Source organism: Patella vulgata, chromosome 3 (assembly GCF_932274485.2).
Source record: "Patella vulgata chromosome 3, xgPatVulg1.2, whole genome shotgun sequence".
Classification (NCBI taxonomy): Eukaryota; Metazoa; Mollusca; class Gastropoda; family Patellidae; genus Patella; species Patella vulgata.
The window spans coordinates 54,649,165-54,664,577 of record NC_065881.2 but is presented as its reverse complement, the minus strand read 5'-3'; the positions used below and the strand labels follow the sequence as shown (position 1 = coordinate 54,664,577).

The 15,413-nt window shown below is 33.4% G+C and overlaps 1 protein-coding gene across 1 annotated transcript in view; it reads left to right on the top strand.

The window, feature by feature from the left end:
* Positions 1 to 47: 47 nt before the first annotated feature.
* LOC126814434 (uncharacterized) overlaps positions 48 to 15,413 on the top strand; it is a 41,641-nt gene continuing 26,275 nt past the window's right edge. Inside the window, exon 1 of the mRNA XM_050539532.1 lies at positions 48 to 164. The gene's annotated coding sequence lies outside the window, so the exon portion shown is untranslated. The remainder of the gene's footprint in view (positions 165 to 15,413) is intronic.

The window sequence follows — 15,413 nt, the reverse complement described above, 5'->3', positions numbered from 1 at the left end:
TCTTTTAATTGTTTACACATATTTTTCCGCAGCAAACATTTGCATAAGTTCGGGATGGAGACAATGAAATTAGAAGAAATTGTGGTCGTTTGAAGAGTATTACGCGAATTTTTTCAGTTTAACAGACTTTGTTCATTGTCAAAAAGACTGAATAATTATCTAAAGTAAGTTAGTTAATATGGATGCGTTGAATTTTAGCATTTATGGAGGCCAGAAGCACTCGTTTTTATCTGTTCAATTTCGCGCACTTGTTTTTCGACTCGAGCAGAAAGACGTGGTTTCAAAATGGCGACCTCGTAGTGGTTATTGCATTGGGCTTGATATTTTTATTTAGGTTGAATTTATCACAGTGTATGTTTTAATAATGGTCAGCTTTCAATATCAGGCGTTGTAAGTAGAAGTTAAAAAGTTCTCGCTATTTGAGATAGCTATTTATTCAATTGGTTTTCTTTCTAGTTAAAATATCAACAGCAAAAATAAAAACTGTACAAATTTAATTAGGGCCTATTAAAAACACTGAAACATGCTTTTTGGCCTTTTCTGCATAAATAATTAAATTATGAATTGAGTACATGTATATTTATGTATTCTTTAATTCTTGAAATACAACTGGAAGATGCTTGAATCGGTCCACCATTTCATTAAAAAAAATAATGAATAAAATCAGTTTTCTTCAACAAACAATGATTGAATGAAGTCAGAACAGTTGTTTGTGTGGAGTCTAAGGAGAAAGGTACCTTTAAGGTTGCAGATCCGAAACGCTATACCGGTAGATCCAGGTCGTTTCTCCCACAAAATGCTGCATTCTGTCTCCTACTTATGAAATGAAAGGGGGTTTAATGTCCAGCTTTTCTGCTCCAGTCTAATCAAACTAATGAAGACGGGCATACATATTGAAAACTGAAATCTTAATTTAGAGAGTTTGACATAAGGAAGTAATTATCAAAAAGTTAATAAACCGTACATGTACGCTCAGATATAAACCCATGCAATACATACTACATGCCAGTTGCCACTCAATATGGGTTATGGACATACATGTAATGGCCGAAAAAAAACCAATTTGTTACATTATGTATGAAATGATATTTATTAACATAAATATAGCATACATGTGATATAAATACCTACATTACATAGATATTAATATAATACGTAAATTTACATAAACATTTATACATACTACAGAATATAATATAAAATACATAATTTACACAGACATACTGACAACATATCTCATCTAACATAAAATTTAACTCAATACATATCTAACATACATAATACATAAAATTTATTTCGATACACACATGTATCTAACATATATGTATATACATAATATTTATTTTAATATATCTAACCGTAATACACTGTATAAAATTGTACATAAAATTTTTACTGATATCTAACAAGAGTTCATATTACATGACTGGACCATGTACATGTACCCTGGTACAAATCCTTAATAGCATCGAAACACTAATATTGACATCTCTGTATTTACTCTATGAATTAAATATCTCTTATTGGTGTTCTGTACTATTTTTTAATATACACTCTACAAAGTTTCCTTCACACATCAAAGCTGAGTGAAGGGGCAGAAGTTGGACTTTATTATAAAGAAAATTTACCAATTTATAAAGCCCAAACTTCTGCTCTCCAGTCGTGTTATTGATCCATCTGTGGCATCCAGAAAATAAAAATGCATTTATTAGGATACATGTATTAAAAACAAATATTTATTAAGGGTATTAAAAACAAATGTTTATTAAGGGTGTTAAAAACAAATATTTATTGCATAAATCAAAGATGCTCACCTTCAACATGATTGTTAGTCTGAATGGTCTGGTTTCTAACGGACCATGATGAAATTTTGAAAACCGAATGGTCCATCCATTGACATTTGATATTTTCCGTTCAGTCTTCGATTCAGCTGTATGAACAATTCCAATGCATGTATGTGATTTTGGTAGAAATGGCTCATGATCAGTTTTCTCACAAACTCTGACATGGCTTTATGTGTTCTTTACTTTTTCTGAATAAAAAATAAATTAATTAATAAAGCACACTATAAAAAATACTACAGAAATAGTTAAAATTAAGTACCAGTTAAAATAAGTTAGTCATTTACCTGCAGACCAAGCTCTTGACATAATTCTGGTGAAGCCAAAGATACTAGTTAATGACCACAAATCAAAGAGATTATCAAAGATCATTTTAATTGGATAGGATGATTAGTTGAAACTATGTTCAACTGATCATGTTATGAGTGAACTGTTATTTTTGTCCAATGATTAATAGGCAGTTGTCTTTTTTATCAAAGGTAAGTAATATTTGGTAAAATATATTGTTTTTCATTAAATTAATATTGTTTGGCCGTTATACTATGAGATAACCTAGAAATGGCTCCACTTTTGTCTTGCTCCAGCCACAGTAGTGGATCGTTCTAAGGACTTACTTTGACTTGAGCAACTTTTATAATCATTTATTACAAAAAGGTTACTGGCCAATAACTCCCTTAATTTCAAATTAAACTGTTCCCAAACAGTACTGCACATACCAATTTCCATTGAAATAAAGGTGAATCCTCAGTCCTCTAAATAATTTTTTGTACATCAAAATCAATAATTTTCTTAACTTTTCAAAATAGATAAATTTATTTATTATACAAAAGATAAACAAAACTAATGTAAGTGGTATTACATATATACCTTTAATATACTGATGTCCAAAAGAAAGTATACACACTAAAAGTATGACTAAGTTTTGTTTAGATTACAAACATTTGATAAAGCATTACTGAGTTTGTCTCTTGCGCCCAAACTCTAACATTTCTAAGCAAAATAAAAATGTGAAACAAATTTACATTCTACCCAAATACCGTATACCATGGAAAAACAACTTTGATTGATGCAGCACAAAATGCACAGTGTATACTTTCTTTTGGACGTTAGTATAGTTACTAAAAATAGTAAAAAAGAAAACTGCCATATACTTTGCAGTAAATAAGTTTGACAAAATTACTGTCATCGGATTGTAACTCATAACCAATAATGCTATCTGGATTCCAGTTATCGATGATTATTTTTCTAATCCCCATTATGGAATCAGAAATGATGAGAATTAGAGTGAGATGTCAGATGAGTGTCAAAAAGAGTGGAAGTAAGCTACGTGTATCCATGTGAATAGTTTATGAAATGAATTTAAGATTTGTTTGTTTGGCATATTATAGTTACAACTAAGGCTGTGCAAAAATATCGATATAATCGATAATCGGTAGAAGTTAATTAGCGATACGATAATCGATATTGAAATTCAAATATCGATTATCGGTATATTTACCTTCTGACGGCAAGTTACGGTCACTTTCACATGACTGAACTTGCCGTAGTCTGGCATGCAGACAAATGAACGAATACACAACGTCAACACAACAACTATTTTCCCCCTCTGCTTACAAACTGGCACATTTTAAATATATATTATTGTAAAAAAAACTAAACTTTAAGATTAAATGCATTATTTTGATATTTTCGTTGTTTTTGTTGTTATTACTAGTTGAAACTAAAATAGGTCACGCACTTTGTGAACAATGACGATCGCACGTGATATAGTAAAATTAGAATTATCTCCCTTCTTTGCTCTTGATTGATTTGTAGACAAATTGCCTGCTTTCACGATAAAACTAATTGTATTATTAATGATCAACTCAGCTTTTATTACTAAATCATGTCAGATACAGCCCATACAAAACACGTTTTTGACTTCCCGGGAAAATATCTATATCTCTCGTAATTTCTTGGAAGAATTCTACTTTGGTTTTCGTCAAAATTAACCAATCATAAAAATTCTACTTTGAAAGCCGGTAATTATTTTTTTATTGTCCAATCAATTGACGCCTTCTTTTTTTTTATTCTATTATAAGTAACACTGTGTGATCGCCAGTAACTTGCAAAGAGAAACCATGTATTGTCTTTGTATTTATCGGAGATATTGGAATAAAAAAAAGATTCAAATGAATCAAGAACAAAACTTAGAATAATACTCAAGTTAATCCTACATTTAGCAACTAATTATTTTACATTAATTGATTTTTTTACGTACATCGGCACAGTATCAGACTAGGATAATAACACTACTGTAACTCGATCAACACAAATAACAGGTCGGTAAAGTTCGGTTTTTCCGGAAGAATGATAATCGATTATTATCGATAATCGCTGACAAATTCTTGCCGATAATCGATATTGAAATTTCATATCGATTCCCAGCCTTAGTTACAACGCTAAAACAGATCTATTTTATGTAATTTTGGTTTGAAAGAATAGCAAGAAAATAAATATGAACTTTTATGCTCCGTTACATAGGGTGTAGTAATTATAAACAAAGGGTGTGAATCAGTCCAGTTAACGATAGTTAAAAATACAAATGACGAGAATGGTAACATTGTTAAGGCAAAAGTCTGTGCACCCTATGTCAAGCTTAGTTTATAATTGTTGAAAACAACACCACTAACGGTAAAGCATGGATAGGCCTACAGCACATGGGTTAAAAGTGTATTCAATAATTGCTATATATTTGTCCAACTTTCTATACAAAATGATCAACAAAATATGTATTGACGTTATTACACGGTCAGACGACATCCTCCTGGTACTATTCTATAACCGGTACATTAGTCATTATTAGGATCATAAGATCTACCACAGCAAAAAAAAAAAATTATGCCACGCCATGACGTGGCAGATGGGCGTTGCTTCGGCTTTTACCACGGTTTTGTCGTTTGCCATAGTTAATTTTGAGCGCTGAACCTTGCCACATTAATTTGTGATTTAATCAAATCCAATGTATTGAAAATTTTGCATTTTGAAGCTATTTTTACTTGTGCAAAGCCCCGAAGAGTGTATTGGACTGGAGCTAGAGATAACATTTACAATTTCCCAATAACTCCCAAATATAATACTATACATGTAGTTATGGAATGTTGGAGAACCTTCATCAGCTGTTAATCACTGGTGGTTCAAGACTAAACAATACTGTCAACCAGTCTAGTCCTACCGTAATTGAATATTTTTATGTTTTCGTAAAGCCCATTCCTGACAGCCAAATTGAATGATTGTGTATGAAGAGAAAGTCATATAAAGCTACTTCAGAGATCACCCTACTAATTATTTGCAAACTTCAAAATAACTTTGTTTATTTAATAGTAAAAAAATTTTGCAAAATTTAGAATTTTAGATATTAGAAATATTGATATGGTTAACATTATAATTGCATGTATCAAACTTGTCTCTGCTAACGATGGGAAATGTACATTTACTGAATGAACTTTGGCAGACCAGCAGCGTTTTGGCCTACTCTTCATCAAATTCCAACTGGGATCTGTGCAGTTCAGTGCCCTGCCTGTAATGATACAGGCTTCACTCAAAATGAAAACAAACTCACAATCCAGATGGTCACATGTACAGTACAACACAACAAAATAATACATGCTAAGCCACTGTTGCTCCTGTTAACTTATAATATGTGCATTATACATGTACCGTACTTGACTTATTATATTATCTTATGGGTGTCATCAAAGTTTTATGAATCAAATGAGGATTAGCGTCCTACTTTTCTGCACAAACCGGGTTAATGAAAACGGACATACGCCATACAGTGTGCTATGAGTGAAATTTTGCCAAGACAGCAATCAATTCCAGCTATTCCAGCTGCCGGACCTGACCCTCACTCGAGCAGCTAGGACTTAATAATTTAGGATCAGCAGAACCTCTCGAAATTTTATACATGCACGTTGAGGTATACACTGGACCTCAGTTTTAAGTCCCATGCATATTCCTGAAGTGATGGCCAGAGAAATCCGTCTCTAGCCATTGCTGTACTGCAAAAATTTGGGGTTTTGACGGGACACCATTGTTGGAAGTTGTAGGTTAAACCTTTTGCTGAAACAAAATATGTGACGTGCAAGTTTAACTATTGGTGGGTTGTGCCTTCATTTAAACAACGATCCACAGGCATTGAGGCAAAATCATTTCATGGGAATGGCCGGGGTGCACAATTTCACTTTTGAACCACTAGCCCATGGGCAGGTGTCATGACAAAATTTGCTAGCCCTACAGAAAAAGACACCTGCCCTCAATATAAAAATAAAGTCTTTTGTTTTTACTTTATTTTAATGACTATACATAAAACTAATAACAAAGTAACAAATATTTAAGCATCCAAATGTTCCAATACTGTTTCAACCTGTCCATGTTATCAATAATGTATAAGACGTTATAATTGTAATAGACAACAAGAACCATAAATGGAGGGATAAAAAGGAAAAAACATCAGGAAAAGTTTGTGTTGTTCTATCGGCCGTTTTGATAGCTACGACCGGGTTTGATATAGGAAGATATTCATTTACCCTTGCAAACTCGTTTTTTCTCATTCAAGCGTATGCGGTATTGAAAATGAAATATTACAATACAAGAATGCTACATGTAAATTAAAGTATATAATATTAGTGCTGTTTCAAAAACTGCCCATTAACCAAGTCAAATATTGAAATAAATAGCGGTTTGTCGGATCATGCGATTTACGGACCACCATGACACATTGTCATTGATAATCAGTCTACCGGTACCTCTCAGTATTGTTAGCTTTATTCACATTTCTGCCTACATAAAATATATTTTAATCAAAAAATCAATGATTCCTTTGAAAAATCAAAGTGTGGGTTTACACAATTCGTGAAGAAACAGGGATAATTCAAACAGTACCACCGGTTGTGTGGAAAAGTGAGCGAGAAGTCACATGATGTAAAAACGCTATATTATGGCGTTTGCAATCTTTGTGAAATGAACACTTATAACAGTATTTATTGCTGTTTATTTATCATTCAACAATAAAATGCTGTGAATGACAATGAAAGGAGGACATATTTTCACAAAATAGAGTAAAAAAAAATAATTGAGGTATGGAATGTGTCATTCAACAATCCTCGTTTATTTTAGAAAAGTTATTTTTAGTACTGGAAGCTATTACCGGTAGGACTATCGTGTGCTTAGTAAGTTAGTTGTAACTGATGTTAGTCTATTCGGCTTTTATTATTGTGCCGACTGGAACTAAAAAGCTTTAAATGATCACAAAGTATTGTTCAATTTCAAAGAATTTCTGTCAGAGAAAATCGGCCTGTCCGCGGGCAGACGGAATGTGAAATATCAGCTGTCCAACAAAATGATTAACCTGCGGAGGGCGATGGGAATTGTTCACCGCTAGGGAATGGACATGCTTTCGTCTGCAACCAATTTGTTGAGAAGCGACACCTATATGACGCTTTCGTCTTGATTAACCAGTTTCAGTAATGAATCAATCCATAGACATAGCAAGGGGGAATAACTGTCGTGATATATTTCAAGTTGACACACAAAATAAAATAAAAAGATCACAGAAAAGTGAAATAAAATAATTCAAGCCGGCAGTGGTGGGGTTATGGAAAACAGAGGTATTTTTAAAGGAGCCAATATCATCCACAATCTTCGACATTGCAAACATTGGTCAATTAAAATCAACGTTGTTGTTATCTTAGTACTTACCGTGAAAAGATGGACTTCTGATATCGAATGGGCTTCTGATATACAAAATTTAAGACAAAATGAAAGTTTTAAAATTGCCAGGAAGCGTTCAAGCGCCATTTGTAATAAAGCGACTCGATGAGCGAGGCCGAACATACCCCACAGGAGTATACTACTGATGTAGACTAGAATTCGGACTCATATCGCATATTTTGCCAAACATAACGATTAGAAATAACAGTTTATATACATTCATAATACATTATTATATGCGTTGCGACCCATTTGTGTCCATTACTAGGTGACAAAGAATAGCAATTTAAGGTCTGTATGACAAGGGGGAAACTGCACCAGAAAATCCTGGGGAACTTTTTCAACCAAAAGCTTTATATACCTGTAAGATTGATTATGAAATATTTAGAAATGTATTAATATTGAATGATTATGAAGAAATATATTAATATTGAATTATCACGTCTGTAGGTCCACCCTTGAAAACAACAGAGTGTGAAAGAAATCATGACTCCTCTTTTTCTTTATATTATACTTAGTTCGGTTAGCAATGACAATTTTCTATAAAATCTTATTAATAAACAATAACTTTACAGTCTTAAATCCTAGTGTTATATTGATTGATTTATTGTCGAAATCTATTCAGAATTGCCCAAAGAAAACCTTATACCGGTAGCACAAATAACATCCATGTAGAGCTGGGATTACCGGTTGATGGGGGGGGGGGGGGACGTGTTGGTAGGCAGATATTGAAATTGTGAAGCAGTGAGGCTAAAATATATATTCCGATGTCAACCTATCAGTATGAAGAGTCTACTAAACCACTCTATGAATTGTTGATTGTTAAACTTGTTAATAAGATACAATACACTTTAATCTTGGAATTTGAATTTATAACAAAATGGGTTACAAAGATAAAACGCAACAAATAAATGGGAATGTTGAAAATATTCATTTCATGGTGCAGACATACATGTTCAATAAGCTTGCATTAATTTAAGAGGGCATAAAAAGCAGCGTTGCAACAAGTTGGGAGGATCCCACAGGCAGCCATTCAGAGGCTTAACTCCTTCATGTTGCGGTGTTGGTAAAAATCAAGAAGTCAGTAACTTGTGTTCACCTCTAGAAGCCACGCATGTTAAACTCTTGAGTTTTACCTGTGTGCCTGTGCTTCACTGAAAAGTAAAATTGTTATGAAGTCCATAAAATGTAGTTCATTTTCTATTCAGTGATTAGATTGTCCAGTCTACACTCATGCCAAAAATCGCATTTCAGCTGCATTACAGTATGTCTTGCCAGCACTTCAGTAAAATCGATGGCACGTTTTCATTGTGTCAAAGTATTTAAGCTTAATGAACAATGAAAATAATTTGTATCAAGTTAGAATTCATTTAAATTTAACTATGGTATTTAAATGTAAAACTAAAGATACTAATCTGTATCTCCTTGCATAGAATATTCGGTAATGATTTAATTGTTAATTTGACGAAAGTTGCATCTATGACATCTGTAATTTGCCACTGCCATGAAGTCCAGCTCTGCAGTATTATTATTATTATTATTGTTCGATTTATATAGCGCTTCATTACACGTGAAGTGTTTCTAAGCGCATCATTTTTAAATAGTTCCTAAACTTAAAGCAATCAAACAAAAAAAAAAACTGTAGACTGTATTTATTTAGAATTGGCACTAAATACATTAACATACACAGTTAACTTACAATGTATACTGGTAATACATCAAACAAAATAAGAAGCAAAGTTTTGATTTAGGCCACAGTACTCCAGGTAAAGGACTAGTCTTTTTATATGGAGGTAAATGAAATCCATCTGATGGAGAAAATTGTCTTTCAAAAAAAAAAAACACCCAACATGTAAAAGTAAATAACCACTATCACATTCCCAAATCAAAATACAAATAATGACCTACTTAGTAATGTATTTGTGCAATGCAGTTGATGAACTTGAAAACCACTCTTCAATGGAGCCTGTTTAATATTTGTTTATTATTTTCCACATCAGCAAATGTTCTCTTACAAAAAAGTTGTCCTGGGGATCCTATAGATTGTGTTGTCTGTCCAAACTGATTGGCAGTAAACATTTGTTGACCGGTTGCTATTACTGAAATGGGTGACATCAGGGCAAGTTTATTAGCTGTCAATATTAAATTCTAAAACAAATTTTTAAATTAGAAAGAAAAAAAAAATGTGGTGGAAGTATATTTGCATAAAGAATATTTCCTATAAAAAAAAAATGGGTATACAAAGGCATAAAAGGCACCAATTTATGCCGGGATAAGTTTGTGTTACTACGCTTGATGTAAACAACATAGTGCTATTGAGGCAGTATGATGTAAGGTCCCATGCAGAATTATGATGCTCATGAACTTGAAGGTCTTCTACATATTCAAAAGAAGGGTTACATATTACTTCTGTGAAACAGATTGGTGTCTGTCCATAACATGTTTTTAAAAAAATATGGTGGCGTGTAATAATTATGGCATTTACTATAATGTACATCAATACTGCTTTATCAACAAACTACATGTAACTTTACATACATTTCTTAAATTTTTCTTCAGACTTTTAAGGGAGAGAAAAACAAGTTGCACAACTTTTACTTTCACCCACATATTAAACATTTGCTGTTGATATTTATTGGTCATCAAAAAAGAAAAGAAAACCAATTGAAACTAAAAAACAGAATGTCATTTGGAATTCAAAAATGTTTTGTCCTGCTTTTTATATTGTATGTACATCTGATAAAATTGTCATTTTTGGTCATTTCCATCAAGTTTGGAATAACAACTTGATCCTGAAACATAGTTATTTAATCCATAAAATGATTGCCACTACACATATTATCTGATTGGCTGCACAAATTCCAATGAATTGTACTTTCAAATTGTGTACAACTGATATTGGTCTGGTTTGACCAAACACAAGGAACTGAAATTGATGAGGTAATCAAATGTGTTTATGGCAAACTTACCTCATTGATGATTTTTCTTGTAAGTTTGTTGGGACCGTGTTAAGAGAAGATTCAAAGTCTTCTGTAACAACAATATCCTTTTGCATATAAAGTCTCTTGTCCCGATTCTTACAATGTAGTGATTTATTTTCATTGATTGAAGTTTGGGTACCATATCCTACACAAATAGATGTTAAACATGCATTATGCAAGAGCTAAATCTGCCTATTGCAGGTCTTTCTTTAGGACTGAAATGTTATCTAAACTATTAATTAGACATTAATTAACCTATCCAGACCATAATCATCTCTAGGTGGCATCATTAGCCTGTAATCATTAGTGGATGTGGATTATGAGCCAATTTACTGCATAACTTTCCTTCACGATTTAACGATTAAATGGGTAATCGAGACTATGCTGTTTATCGTACTGACTTTAGTAATGATGATGAAGGCTAGCCGGAAATTCCAATCGCTTTTTTCTTGGTTCATAGTGGATCAATTTGAATGAAATTTTCAGCAAATTGCCTTTACATTATCTAGTTTTTAAAGATACAGTATGGGAGATTTTAATTGAGAGTTGGCCATTCTTGCTATAACAGTTCAAAAATAGATGATGAAAGAAGAATATATTAAAAATTTCAGTCAAATTACTTTATTCTGAACAAAGTTATCACCATTTAAATTTTTGACTAGAAATAGGAGTCCACTCTCTCTTCACCGTCTCTGAGAATGGCCGATCGTTCGATTGACAGGCGTTGACTCCACCTACATAATCTCGATTATCAAGTAACGTTTTCAATGGCTGTGGTACCGTTTGAGACGGGGTTGCAATTCAATTTGTATCACATTTATTTTTACTATAAATTAAAAATAAGACTTTTAAGGCGAAAGTTTGAAAGGAATGGACCAAATCAATGAGGCATAATTATAGCAGACTTCTTGTTAGCCTGCATGTACTCTTGTAGGCCTACGTAACTCCCGAAGTAGACAAATAGGAAATAGTAATCCAATGGGGCTGCAATTCAACTGGGGTAATGTTAGCTGCGATGTATATCAATTTCCATAATTTTTTTGTAAACGCAAGTGACAAAAGAGCGTATAATACCGACATCCAAACTCTCATTTTAACCACAACCAAACATAATATCAAGGCCGTATATATCGAACTTTCGATCAAATTGACTGACATGCAGCCTCGCTTAACAGCGGCCTTGCTTCGTACACTCTATCATTTAGCCTCGATCTAAAATTTCCGGGAGTATGACGTCAACGTAACGGTTAATCTCCGCTTACGACGCCATTTAAAAATTTAATCAGTCAATGAAGTCCTATTGGAATCCAAGCCATCCGTGGGTCTACAGAGTTGATTTTGTGCTTGTTGTGTAAATAAAAATCTAATTTATAATTTCTATGACATCTGTAGCCTAAATAAAGACTTGCAATAATCAGATTTAGCTCTTGCATAATGTATGTTTAACTATTGAGAACTGCCAACTCGTTATCGAATCTCCCATAATGTATCTTGAAGTAGCAAACAATTAAAGGGGTAGGCCTACTCGGCCTCCGCTACACCGACAGAAATACTTTAGACAATCTTGTCAACCTGTCTGTATATTGTTTTTGGGTTTTTTTTACGTTCTTGACAGTACATTGACCTTATCCAAGCCAATGTTTTTCCTATTCGCGCATGAGCCAGGGGGAAGGTGGGGGCAGCTGCACCCCCAACTTTTGGGGGTAAACTGAAAACAAAAATTATTATTTCATCTAGCTAGCAAAAAGTGCCAAAAATCTAATAAAACACCAATTTTACTTTTTTTAATTAAATACCACATATTTGTACTGAATTGACTAGGGATTAAAACATTTTGTCTGGAGCCAGTCTACTTTGTGCGACAATATTCGGGCATCAACTATTTTTTGTGAATGCAGCTGCGACAGTCTGATTGGATGGTTGGAATTCAGGTCGGCATAGAGTGGGATTTCAGTTATAAAACCATTGGACAAGCGGAGTTGCATAACTCACAGGCTAGAACAACAGCAGAAAAATGCAAATTTTCTCCGAGAGCGCGTGGCCCCCCTACCTGGCAACAATTGATTGGTTTAACACAAGGTACAAATTTATGGATACACAATTACTGAGTTTAATACTAAGCGACGTTACGACGAGGATACTCTCGTCTTTATCGAGCAAATGATACAGGTATGTGAATAGTAGGCAAATATATACAGAATATGCAACAAAGATAAGAATCAAATACAATTAATTTGTGTATCCATAAAATTGTACCTTGTGGTAATATGTTCAATTACTAAATGTCAATCAAAGAAGAAATTATTTGGGATTCAAGTTAGCCACCTTGCAGTGGATCACATTGAAGTTGCTGTATTTGCGGACTGGAATAGCAGGAAAATTTTCCTGAGAGTCGCGTTTCCGTGGACTGTAAACGATTACTAGATTCTTTGGAAATCGAGTCGGCTACCTAAATTAGGCTGTTATAGACCACTTTGAGGTTGCTGTATTTATGATCAGGAATAGCAGGATGACGCGTTTGTGGCTGTTCCGGAAAGCTCGACTCCTTCCCATCTCGCAGAAGACCGGTGCTGCCATCTGTAACTGAAATTATTTCAGGGTTCTTCCCCCTCCCCCCCCCCCCCCCAAAACAGTCATCAAGCACATTTGCCTATGGTTTTTCCATTGAACTTTGAAGATAGTAGAAATGTTGTTTTTTCTCATTAATGAGTTAAACTGAAATACTGTAAAGCTTATTTATATGGTAATATTAAGCTGATTATTTCATTTTGTGAAAAAAAGCTTTGTACATTTATTTTGAAATATGCACAATAATCTTAAAACAAATATCTTTTCTTAAACTTCAAAGTTATCCAAATATTGGGATGGAATTTGTGTCTATTAATCCTTAATCAGATGTGCCTTAGACTCTAAGGATATCCATAATGAATATAATTTGCGTTTATACCCTTAATCCATGTACTACATGTAGACGTTACTGTGGTTTTATCATCATAACTAGAGCCGACAACGGGGAACATTTCATTTGTCTTTTCTTTCTTCATTTTAACAATATTATATTTCATTTGAAATTGGATGCATCCAAAGCAAATATTGATAGCCTACTCACATTGATGCAACAGCTAATTTGCCAGTCACTGAAACACACTATTGGAAAAATGTCTCCCTTTGTATATTATTTTATTGCTTAAACATGAATTATACAATTTTGAGTTAAATTTGCCTATTGCAGGTCTTTCTTTAGGCCTGAAATGTTATATAAATTATTAATTAGACATTAATTAACTTACAAACCGAAAAAATGGATATTATTATTATTCAGAATAGGGCTGCAACGATTCATCCATATCGATGAACCGTGATGTTTTAAAAATCCACGATGCACGATACAATCACTGGCCGTATCACGATTCGTTATCCGAATAACAATTTCACAAAAATAGATTGATATTTCTTTAAATGCATAAATAAGTCCATGCGCAAAATAACTTGTTTTACTTTCAGCGAGTGTTAAGGCGTTTTCGACACATGAAGTGGCTAATTATAGCTATTTCGTCATGATTAAAATATTAGTCTGGCTAAGCAAGTCGTGCTGGAAATTAAGATGCGTTCAAATTACACACTTGAATAATATGCCGAAAAAACAACATATTAATATATATAGGCCTATATGCCATTTGTGATAATATTACTGTATAAGAATGACGATTTGTACATACAGCATACATTGATCATCACATTTTCAATGTATATTAATATTTGGTATTAAAATCTTTGTAGCGTTATTTCCTTTGCTGTTCCGTAATCTATGACTGACCTGACAACGAGAAAGTTTCACTGGCTGAAATTCTTGTGGCAATACGAGCCAGCCAGCTCAAATTTGTTCATAATGAATTCACCAAATTCAAGTCACACGATCGACAAAAGCAATACCGAGATCGAAATCCCCCATACCAAGTAAATCATAAAAGTAGGCCTTCGAATTTTCATAATCAAAGACTGTCAAAATTTAACAGCATTTTTAAAATTGATTTCCTATATCGCGATATTAATCGTATCGTATCGTGGTCTGGCGTATCGTTGCAGCTCTAATTCAGAACTTTGATTATTACTTTGTTTATTATTGTAACAACCGTAGTAATGACAATCTAGACTAGCCTATTTATTGTATCGCCAATAGCTTGGCACAGGGTGAAGTAATTAGACTTAAATTTTCGTCATATTATGGAACTGTTGGCTCTTTATACTGATCTTACCTGATCCTGGGTGTTCATTCCAGGAAGTTTGCGAAGGCTGTTATAGGTCTTTGTTGTCACATGACTTCCCACTTACTTACCACCCAACTGATACCAATAGAATTATCCCTGCTTTTGTTTAATTTTTATGCATTTTGACAATTTTTATACCTCAACTTTGATTTTCCAAATGAGTCATTGATTTTCTGATTGAAATAATTTTAACAAATCAGAAAAAGAAATAATGCCATCTATATTGAGAGTACAAGTACACTGTGATGTGTTTGTTTTTAGCTATGATCGGACACCTTTAGTTTCACCTGGCAAACTTCATTTCTTTATTAATGCATGTACATGTAACATCTTAAAAAAAATTTACTTTTATACTATTACGACTAATTAAACATACCCAGCCCAATATATATATAGTGAAACAACTGTCGTTTATCTGAAAATATTGTCAGTATTTTAATCAAGCGGTGTTTTTGTCAAAATTTATACTGAATATTTATGGTGCATTTGTCATGCACACGACTCGTAAAGGTTCGTATTTTGATTGGCTGTTGTTCATGACACATATGTAGCCTTGCCTTCATGACATAAAA